This window comes from Saccoglossus kowalevskii, chromosome 21, assembly GCF_978046115.1.
Source record: "Saccoglossus kowalevskii chromosome 21, keSacKowa6.1, whole genome shotgun sequence".
NCBI classification, from domain to species: domain Eukaryota; kingdom Metazoa; phylum Hemichordata; class Enteropneusta; family Harrimaniidae; genus Saccoglossus; species Saccoglossus kowalevskii.
The window spans coordinates 10,482,189-10,495,001 of record NC_140661.1 but is presented as its reverse complement, the minus strand read 5'-3'; positions in this window follow the sequence as shown (position 1 = coordinate 10,495,001).

The following is a 12,813-nucleotide window of genomic DNA, read 5'->3' as shown; positions in this document are numbered from 1 at the left end:
CACAAACTGCTCGCTTTTGCGATTGTAGATAAAACTTATAATAATCAATGAAGAACAGGCTGCGAACAGAAATTCATTTTTTATTATAGAAGTCGAAAATGATTGAAATATTTATAGAACGATTATTTTAATGAACTTGGAAAGTATAAGGTTAATGCAAGTATATTGAATATGGATACACAGGATCATAATTGACTAATTAGGTTTCCAAACAAATTACTACCAGTTTTTCCGCGACTGCTGCTAATGTTTATTCCGTCTTATCTCAAGTGCCAGTGTGTAGGCATATACATAAATTGAACATGCAATATCTGACATTACCCCCTGGCGATAATTGTATCACGTGTAAGGGTATATTTACGAGCAGTGTCATCAAGTATGTATGTTTGAATTCTATACTATAATATGCTAATATAGTTTCACATTTAGATGTATTGACGATGTCCTTCCGAATCAACAACCCTAAATTTAGTGACTATACTGAGTTTAATGATATATTCGGCTGCACTGGATATTATGCTTCTGCTGCTTCATAATTAGATGTGTGCCTTAAATTTGACCCACAGCAATATCTCATTTTTGTCTACCTATTCGGGAAAATACTCTTCGCAAGCCCGGGCCTGTGGTACCCAGGTAGCTACACCAAAGTATATAAGTGCGAAGAGGAGAATAATATGTTAGAGTTGCAGAACTCGTGGTTTTAGAGGATGTACTTTGCACGTCATAAGCTGTAATATATTCGACAAACTAAAGTAAATTGGTAGACACAATGGTATCGTATACTGTAGGGCGTCACCGGTTTATTATGCTACCCATGAATATGAGTTTATTACGAGCATACTTTACTTATTATTATACATTACAAGGATACATCATGGGAATGCCAAAATCCAAAAAGTTTAGAACAGAATCAGCGAACTTCTTTGTGTGGAGTTCACTCAATCCCTGGTGGCAGCCATGTTTGTTTATATTATTAGAGGGCGCTTACGCGAGTAATCAATCCATATTTCGCATTTCCTTATATGGTAGGATAAAAATACTCCGTAAAATGCCGCAAAATCACGCACGCTGTAAATTACGGTGAAGTTACGGTGACAGATGTATAATAATAACATTTATAGTATGTACTTTTATATAAAGGCAACTCATGACCAATTGTCAATGGTTGTCTGTATGCCATTTTACGACCATGCTTGCCATGGATTATTCACCATTGCGATCGTAGATACAGCTTGTAAGGTAATATCGATTAGATCAATTATTGTAATTGATGAAGCAATGGAAGAGTTGAGGAAACACATTTTTTTTGAATAACAAATGCAATAGACATAAGAGTAATAGAAGTATTATATTAATTAAATAATGAAGAAATATACACCCACATTAAAGATCGACTAATTGAAGTTTCAAACAATGACTTCAATTTATTTTCGACACTTATGATGTCGATGTCGTCTTAGCTGAAACGTTAGTGTGTATGCGTATGCACCAATTGAACATAAAATACCTGGTATTACCGCTAACAATTAGGTTATTACGTGTAAATGTACATGTACCTCTGAGTGCAGTGTCATTATGTGTGTTGTTACTGTTGCTTTGACTTCAAAATAATCATGTCCCAATATATGAAGCCAACTTCCTTAATTTTACAATTCAGATGTACTGCTGATGTACCTTCCATCAACAATCCTAAATTTGGAGATTATATTCCTATCAATTATTCAGCTGGCCTTGGGATTAAGGAGACCATAAAATGTGCTTTTATGCTCTATAACATGACCCGTGCCTTGAATGCGACTCGCTTTCCAATTATTGACACCTTTACAGAAATATCCCGCTCACATCATGTTGGGTACAGAATTTCCGGGATTATTCCCCCATGACCTGCCATGAAGTAGTGTCAAGAGACGAATGATATTCTTGTACAGAAGAACTCGAGGTTTCACGGGCGTACCTAACACATCATAAGCTGTAATATATTCGGCAAACTACAGTAAATATGCAAATTTGTATCTGAAACACGTGTGCGGGCGACTTCGGTTTATACAATCGTGTTTGTGAACTACATCTATAGTATGCACTTTGAAAAGAACATTATAATCTACTTTCGAATACATCAATTATTTTAACTGTCGTAGCAATAAACAATTTCTGGAAAAACCTGTTTTATCTAGATAGAAATAAATATAATATAATATTAACTTCAACTGTAGAAGGGTAATTGCATGCATAATAAATATATGAATAAATATCGACGTGAATTTGAGTTTCAGTAATTGGTTGATCACTACTACGTGTTTATTTGTTTGCCACACCTGACTTAGCTTAGATGTGCACCATTAATTGGCAATAACTAGTACTAACACTATCGCAGGCGATTATGTTATCCCGTGTACACGTATACAGTGTCAGTATGTGATATATATTTACTAATATATTGTCATGTCAATGTCAATTTCACAAAAAGATACGATGATTATGCTCTTTGCAACAACAATCATAAATATTAAGGATTATATTCCAATGCTCTATCAACTCGGGATTCAGAAGACTCGTATTCTTTCCTCTGTATTTGTCTCTTTATTAGAGCACTACCGCCGGTGTATGACAAAAGAGATAATCTTAATTTATCAATCATTAATTTTCCACACCTTTTCAGGAATATCCAACACTATTTGGCCTGTGGGGCGCATAATTTCCGAGCTTATACGCTATGCCCGGACAGAGAGAAGGTTTCTAAAGGGACATTCTAATAATTCTGTAGAAAACGACAAACCTTTCATAAATTTGTTAAGCAGATATACCGAACTTGTGGTGAAATACAATTACACAGATAATCACAGATGGCATCAATGTCACTCGTCTTTTTGATGTGTGCCTCCTAATTTTTATACAAAAATCATTTGATTATGACTCTGAATGAAGGCGGATGCCACATGTAGAGTTGAATGAGCTTACTCTTAAAGAAACGTGGCTACTAACGCCATCACCTGATGGTATACCTCGATATCAATGTATTTTACTTTTACACCGATTCGACCATGTTTTGTTATGTGTTGTTGAACTATTATTTTTCTAATCTGGCTTTACTTAGTGATACATTATTTTCACATTTTTGTTTGTTTTGTATGAAATAACGAAACATTACGTTTGTCTTTTTCTAACAATGCTGTGTGATTATAATGGTCTACTTAGTGTATAACAGTCTAGCCTGCAGATACTGCATAACATATCACGTCGCGTTCGTATAATCAACGGGATGCCTGCCTGATGTTCATGTTTCATGGCCTCCATCGGAGATAATAGTTACTTCTACAAATCCTTGTTGAATGTCGAAAACTTGCATTCAATCGTGTTTCACTCATATATGCACAAATAACGAAATTCGACATGCAGTGTATTCAAAGCGAACGTGCTGATGTAGTTCCCCCTCCTCCTCATCCCCAAGTAGTACTATAATGATACGTTATAGAAATATTGAAAGAATTTGTTTCGTACAGTCATTCATTGAGAAACAGATTTCTTAAAATAATAATTACTTTGCAATTAGCATGAAATAAATCATGTATGCATCTCGTCTACGTAGTTCATTCATCCGGCACGGTGGTTGATAACGTATGACAACGAAGCAGCCATATTCAGCAATGTACTCTAACAAAATGACGCCATACATACAACAACACTGTACAGAATACAAGCAGCAAAAGCAGAATATAATTATTGGCTCACAAATTGTTTTCAAGTTTCTTGTGTTTTTTTTCAACTGACTTTCTGTCAGGGCAATAGTCCCTTTTTGGTTATAGAAAACTGAAATCGAACACGTAAATGTGAAATGCTATAAATTTGCTATTCATTAATCCACTTATCATGGAATGTTAATTTGTAAATTATTTATGATCTTTAGCAAGTTAATTTTATTGCAGTATCCTCGTAACAACCTCACATTATACGTTTACTATTCAGATATCTTCAAAATACAAGCAAGCGAAATAAGTTCGTGGATAACATTTCAATATCTTTACGACATAATGCGATTTACATATCGTTATTACTGTGATATGTACTAATTCTGTACGATGCTGTCAGTTTACCAGAATAACATTGCCACTACTGAATTCATGTTGATACGGAAGATACATGCGAGGCAATAACCTCGTGTGTGAGTCATGGTATTTCATTTATATTACCACTTGTTCAAACTCGTCTACCTTAGATTAGTTCAACTCTTAGCCTCGACGAATTCTGATCAGTGCACACCAGTGATTAATCCACCGTGTTCCAGACCAGTCGTATTCAATATATATACATGCACGTTTGACTACCTACTGAATACAAAACGAAGCTGAAGCGGGAAGCGAGTTAAATTTTCAAAACAAACTCGATCACTTGTAGATATGCTGCTGAGATGCTGGTTCATTTGAGCGTGTTGTATATTGATATATAATACTTGTCAAATTTAATGTAGAGTGTTTTAAATCATGTTTGAATCATGAGTACATAAATTATATAGGATATACATACCATACACTGTGCATATTTCTGAAACCTATTTTATTTCACATTTTTAGACAAGCCTGAGTTTGTTTGTTTTCTTATATTTCGTGTATATACTCCACTGTTATAAACAATATATTTTGAATGTCGGGTTATTATTATTATTATTATTATTAAAGCCGTTATAATTTTCTTTAAACCTGTGATACTTATTTCTTCAACTAATTATTATTCCCAGTATACCGACCATGAGTAAAATACATTCATTCAGATGTGTTATCAGATATCGGAAATTATATCAATAGCCCCAACGAGAGAGAGAACCAAGTCTCTACAGAGTACTGACGGCATTTAAAAGGGTTATCTACGCTCTACCATGTAGTAGAGTTATTAATATCTTTTTTTGTATCTAAACATCGATGAGAGTCTTCAACCCGAGATGAGAAGTCAAAGAATGACACTTGTATTAAACGTAAGTTATCAATCGAGCGCCAGTGGCAAACAATATGACTGCGCGGAGAGATTTCCTCGCTTAAAGTACATTGCCACTTATAATATCCATAACATCTGAACTGGGTTCACGCATTTAAATAAGTCGCCATTTCAACCAATGGCGTCGATGCGTCGGTTTGGTTTAACTGGGTATAGGCGTTGATTTATCATATCGATTTTTTTTGTCATTGCGTTATTTTCCGTAGCTAAAAACGATGTCATTTGGTGATAGGCTGTTAAATACATTTACAAATGAAATCGAACAACCTCCGCGTGTAGGAGAATGATTGGTTCTGACCATCTGCCATGAATATTCCAAATAAATTCATGTCAACGCACCATCTCATATGGTGTTCACGTTTCCCAGAGCAGCCCCAAAGAAGCCCCAACTTTGTTTTCAATTGGTAAGGTCAACTTTTCTTATTCAGGATACCACGTTTACTGTGAAACACGTCAATAAAGAGAACCACGTGTGGAAGCCTTACACTGTGGTATTGTAAATATTTGAAGAGTATAATATTCTACATTTCAACAAAGCTGGAAAATAAACAGTCTGCATGTACGTTCGGGAATTGCCAAGGCGAACAAGCAACGTGATACGATAACATATATATGTCACTGCACACTCAAAGGGTGTGCATATTTAACATATGTTTTTGGGTGATACCAAGCAAGTGACCGACTAGATGGTCTTCTATATCTTCTCCAACGCTGCTGCTAATAATATGTATTATAGGAGCGACCAGTTCGCTTCTTCTTGGCGTGTGTTTAACTGGGCAAGGAGTTGCTGATACTACACCCAGTCCGACTAAAACAATATATTGTATATTAAATACGTGACAAAACAATTATTGTTTATTAAAATTCAAATTTTATATTAAGATTATGTAAACAAATATGAATGACTCAGGTTTGGGCATTACATGTTCGTTGGAATTACTGATTGGCTCATTTCATAATCACGTCAAATTGGTAAGCTAAACAATATTATTCCTCCTTACATAACTGTATTTCTATCATTATACGTTTTACATCATATACCTTATTAATGAGGGGTATAGAAATAATGAAGACTATAGATAAATCAAATATGAATAGTGAAAGATTATGAAAGACACTTGTGAAATACTGAAATCAAGACCATTTTCAAGTGTGACTTCAATTATCACTTTCGATTTTCCACTCAGTTTACCAATACACCGCACGATGAAAACAAGTTATACTTTAAAAATATTATCCAATCATCAAATATATAGTACTTCGGTTTGATTCTATCCACACTTTTAAGGTCAAGACTGATGCAAAACTGTTCCGCTCTGAAGATAACATCATTAGTACGCTCTAACTTCTGATTGACAGCATATTTGTTGAGTTTGGATGATGTATCAATATGTATCCAATAACAATAAATGTTGTTCCTCGGCCGATTTATTCCTTAATTCAATTTTCTTATACATATATCCATATATTCCAATGATATGTCCAGTTGAACGTGAGATTAAGGAGACGACAGAATCTAATTCTTCTGCTTCATACGCAAATACGTGTCTGTTTTATTTTACTCTTGAGGTCTGCTGCCAGCCAGATTAGAACACGAAATAGGTGGTTTTAATTTTACCTTCAAGAACGTACTAAGCCTTCACAGACACACGGCGTGTCGGGTGAACACGAGACTGACAATCAAACAAAGAAAAGAAATAGAGTAGAATATAAATCATTCAACCAATCAGATGATGGTCAGAGTTATTATTGGAGAAGGGGGCAGTGAAATCCTTGCTCATGCCAGCAGGGTTAAAGAAGCCTTGTCAAATAATTTTGTTCGGCGCGTGCCTCTAACACTCATGTTAGTGATGCCTGTACGTGGGGCTACTGATATTGTGTGCAACCTGATAGTTTATCTTGTTGGATTTTACTGTACGAAAAATCGATTGCCCAAGCGTATAATCTTGTTTACATACATACATGAATTTACAGCGTTTATAATCAATAAAATAAAAAGTTTAGCTAAAATACAGGGAATATAATGCCTTGGTATGTACTACATCTGCTTGTTAAAGAGACATTGTTTTTCTTTTGTCCAAACTACATAACCAGGAACGACTGGCTTTATCATTCAACAAGTTGATGTAATGAGATTTTATTTAAATATTATAACATTGCCATTTCTCCTCGGATTTCGTACCGAAACAAAAATGATTATGACTGAGAATGAGCAGTCTTTTTTTTGAAATACCTGACATCAAGTTTTAATATATGTGTGTTTATTGATCTACAGTTGAATACTCTACAGGTTTTGATTGAGGGCGTACGTATCGACAAATCAAGTTCGATATTATAGCCTTGCACACTAGACAACGTTCGCTAAGAAATAAGATTTTTTTACTAAGCGATATGGCCTACGGTTTGTTAAATGTGCCACGTGTATATATTTACAGCTTCAAGACGAACGAATAAAGACTGTATATTTTACTTCCAAAAAGAATTACATGTCGCGTCACTATTAATAATTATCATGCCAAATTTGTCAGTCAATAATCATGCAGATGCATCGAGTTTAGTAATCGGTGCTGGGCTATTAAAAGTATATGCGTGTGCTGGTCTTGAGTGTGCAATACTATATAATTGATTTCAATTACCGAGAGGTTATTGCACTATCATGAACAAATATTAACGGTGCGATGAATCCATCAGTTATGCCGGAAAGACGTTTCCCGATGAGAACTGATGAATAGTTTGGCGATGTTCCATAACCACAAATAACAAGGTCAAATGGCACAGTCAACATGACCTAGCGTTTGATAATCATCCGGCAGAGCGAAATATACTAACCTAGGCTCCAGGCTATTGACATTGACTAGATATTTTCTAATTATATACATGGTGTTTAAACGTACTGCCGACGTAAGCAGCACGCCATATCCGAAGATTGCAGAACCTCCCGAATAATCTGTCAACCATGCATTCCACGGAGGCACTCTGTTCAAGGCATTGCGTTTCGGAGTAATTCCTCGGAGAATAAGCGAAGCAGAGAAGCTCTTGCATGGAATGAAATGAAACGTAAATAGTATGCACGTGGTAGCTGGGGCGGATCATCCACATCCCCGAAAAGATTAATGCAAATAACAATCATGGAGCCAATGGAAAATTAAGATTACAAGTAAACACATAGGGCAAGACCTTTTTGTTAAACAAAAATGGAAACCAACCTAGATGAGTATGGAAGAAGGGATCCATGACGTCAATCTTTGTGAATTAATTAAATAAGATAGGTTAGTATGTATGCATTATTCAATTATGTATTTATGCAAATATTTGTGAGTGGTCAGGTGTTTTTCATCGGAAAAAAACTCTCTTGCGATTTCTTCCAGTCCCTAACAACCATGTTATGAATGTTTAAAATGCTCCTTCCGGCACACTGTCAATCTGCGTGATCGACTTGTAAGGCTTCTATGTAATTATATCATAAGTTAAAAAAAGGTCATATTTACTCTGGATGTGATTAATTATTAAGGAATTCAAAGTAAACTGTATTTTCGTGATATTTTAAAATTTATTATAATAAAATGCTGCATTTTACGACTTTCCTAGCGTGTAGATATGATTTCATCTACATTATCGGGAGCATGTTGTTTCAGTTATTTTGACGCACAAGTATTTTTGTTTGTAGTATCGGTAATATACGTTCAATCTTTGAAATGTACATACAGTTTTGTCTGTAGAGCTGGCAGCGTGTGTTCTGGTCACTGAGACGTACCGACAGGGAGGCTGCATGCAATGAAGGCAGTGCGTCTTCCTGTAATTAAAATACGCCAGTAGATTGTCTGTAATATAGGCAGTCTGTTCACATCATTGAAACGCACCAGCAGTTTACCTGATGTCGTATGAATATTGTGCAATGCGGTAATCGCGCGGCCACACAGCGGTTCTAATAACACCATTGATGTATCGCTGCTCGGTACAAATGTTGCCATGGAGACAAATATAAACACAACATACCACACAGCTAATCAACACAACCACCGTTGTATAATGTTCACCATTGCGTAATCCAATCGCATGTGAATTCATGCGTGCGTTACAAACAGTACGCTACAGTGGGCTAATTTGCACCAACAACTTGCATACTCTTTTTTATTTTTTTTTCATTTGTACCTGGATTGTTTTTCCGAACACTATCTACACGCCTTGAGCTAATTAAAACGAAATAGATTACTATATATGTATGTTTCAGTGGAATAAAACGTTGATCACAGAAAATATTTGACGGAAATGTAGACATTATAAAAATGCCGAGTCAGCATAAAATATTCAGTAAAAATCCAGCATCGCCGAAAACGATAAAATTATTTAGTAATTTTAAAATATTAAATTAACACTTGTGTAATGTTCAAACATATTTAAACCCATACTGTAAAATACTTTATTTTAGCTGTAATTATTTTTTACTGAATAAAAATATTTTGGGTTTTTTGTATGGAATTTAATTTTCACTGATTTTTGACGAGTTGAATGTAAAATATAAGAAAACAGGTATATTCGCTGGATTTTATTTTCACTGAATCATTCCTTCAACGATAATAGCGAAAATAAAGTATTTCACAGTAAGTTGACACTACCATAGAACATGATAACCGGTAATTTATGCAAATTATGCATAGTAACCAATCGTAATCAATAAATAATGCCAAAAAAACTATACGTTTATCCGTAAACATTCGCCGCTTATCGGCTACATCGATTCCATTATGCTCAATCTCGAAAAAAAACGTCACACAAGGAAAAGTGCAGCAAAACGTGCTTTATCTAAACGCGAGAACGACTTTTGTTTCTCAAGTCGTTATGCTATCTTTCATCGCACTTTTGCGTAATCGGTGGCAAGGTAGTATTAGGGTCGGGTCAATTTTTTCAAAATGTCGACGATCATGCATACAACATTATAGGAACACCGCCTGATAGATTTTCATAAATGGGCCATTAGCCACCTCGTCCATCACCACAGTACTTATACGGACTGTAACATGCACAAAACAGACTATCAATTTCAGCTGAAAGGCTTGTTAGAACGACGTGTAATTGAGAACGAAAGGAAAGGGCGTTCATGCAGATATGAACACGTAAGCACCAATGAACACGTTGTCATGGAAACAACAGGATGTGATACATGTATGTAATAACACTATTATAATGATAAGTATTTTCAACGATTTCCATAGGCTAAATAATTTTGCTCACATGGTTTGATAAATAATGACATACGCATTGAATTTTAATAAATGGTGCACCACGGTCTTGCTTTTTTTTCTACATATTTAATGCATCGCGAGAGACTCGCAATGAACACGTTGTGGTCGGCAGCAATTTAAAGCTCGCCGATATGGTTTCATGACTGATCGTGATTACTTTGTAAATCCTTTGCTTATTGATATACACGCTTTTATGTAAGAAAAATAAGTTCAAAAATTTTTTTTTTAGATAAATGCATTGACTTCAGGAAATAAAAAAATACGACAGTCAAGTTCAGTAGTTTGTCGTGTTTAATGTGATCGCCAGTGCGCTTTCGTTAGCCGGGCACAGCTGCGAGTTTATTCGAACCCATCATTGTCCATAACACAGAATGGGACAAAATTATTGTTTTGTTTGTTTGTTTTCATTCGTGTAATATTACATGATTTAAATAATTAATTAATCTAGTTGACCTTTACTTCAATAAAATTAGTGGGGTTAAAAGATTAAACAATTGCACGCTTTACTACACAAAACGCGAAAATAAAACTGTACGGATCCATCTTAAACTCAAAGTTCCTTTACAACCGTCATGGAAATATTTACATTTTTTGTCGCAATGAGCATGTGTTTAAACATGAACAGTCTGGTAAACAGATGATCTCAGATGGCAGTGATGCCATTTGATTCCGTCTTAGATCTAGATACGAAGGGTGTCACATATGGAGCACAATGGATCATTAATTTCAAAACATGTGAAATCACTCAACTACTAGTTCTTATTATATACATATGTCTGTTTCTTTATTCATTTCATCCTATACTGCGATGTATTTGTCAGTTTGTAGTTTTGAGTACTGTGAAGTACTTTATTTTCACTTGGAATTTATGTTTGCTTAAGGAATGAATCAGTGATAACAAAATCCAGTGAAAATACCCTTTTTTATATTCACATTCAGCCCACTAAAATTCAGTGAAAATAAACTTGCCAAAATGTGTTTTAACGAAAAACATTTCTAGCTAAAATAAAGTATTCTACAGTAGTTTGTCGGTCGTTTTTTTGTGTTCTCGAACTTCTGAATATTACCTCACTGATTATAAAGTTTGGGATATGTTTTTACTTTTCCGTATATTGACGACACAAATATTTTTGACTAAATTTAATATTTGCCTGAATTTTTTATTTTCAAAATAATCTGACATTTGGCGGCTCAAGTAGTTCACTCACTCACACCAACATCTATGCTGTCATACAGTTATGACTGAATCGAGCATGTTAACGCGTCACAGTCGCCCACAGTCGTCACGCAACGTCTCACAGTAATCACGGAGCGCTTCACGCAGTGCGTCACAGTAATCACGGATCGTGTCACACAGCGTGCCACAGTAATCACGGAGCTCGTCGCACAGCATGCCACAGTCCTCGGGCAGCGCATACGAATTTTCTGAAAACAAACAAGTTTACCCGCGTTGTGCACATGTCATAAAACTCGTCTCTAAAACGGCGCGACGACGTTGACTGTTATCAACTGGACGGACACAAATGACACATTTCCCCGGAAATAGTATAATTATCTATTCATCTGATACAAACAGCAGTTGGTGGTTACATCATAAACTTTGTGTATGAGGACGTTGCGAGAATTATTTGTAATTAAAATAAAAATGGCAAACAACACATCATTAATAGGTCATTGACATCACAACGCACATTCAAGTCAAACAAGAGAAATCTGTCAGGTACACACATTTATGTCATTACTACGAACAAAACAATGACGAAAAATTGACGCACAGTTAATTACTTTCTTCAACTGGTAATGAAACATCCCGACGTATACTGATGAATAATTTATATTGACAATCCTAAATATAATGATGATAAACTTCAAACAATCTTTGTCACCATTCATTATTTCACCACTTTTACTACATTCCATTATTTTTAATATTTGTTACTCTTGTGTTGTCTGTCAGTACATGTAGCGAGCATGCAATAACTACTAACTCAGTATGTTACACCTGTCATTACTTTAGGCCCATGTTCATTTCTCCAACTAATGTGGTCATTTATTGTATAGATCATGCCAATTGCCATCTGCTGTCCGCACAAACAAAGCTTTCTATATTCTATATCGTTTGCGTAATACGGGCATTTAATTAAATACCACTTATCGACGCAGATGAATTGTCTGCCTGAATTGTATTAAATGCAAATAATGTTAACAGTACGAAGCTATATTTATTGCCTATCAAATGTTTAATATCATAATGCATCCAAGAATAATGTGTTTGCGTATATCATACACTGTTATAAATACCTCACTGAATTCATATCATCAGTTGTTTTTTTTTACAAATCGTCTATGGTAATTCTACAATGCTAGCTTTAATACCTGCCAAATGGTAACGTGACAACGATGTCAATTATATGGTGTTTGTTTAAAAAAACTCTGATCCGATGTTCATATTTAGTAGGAAAATATCATGCCTCTCTTGAGTTCGATACTAGTAGTTCATGATATTATTGTTATTGTGCAAAATATAATACTGACCACATGTTGTACCAGACAAAACATTCAATAATATATAAACTGTTTACGT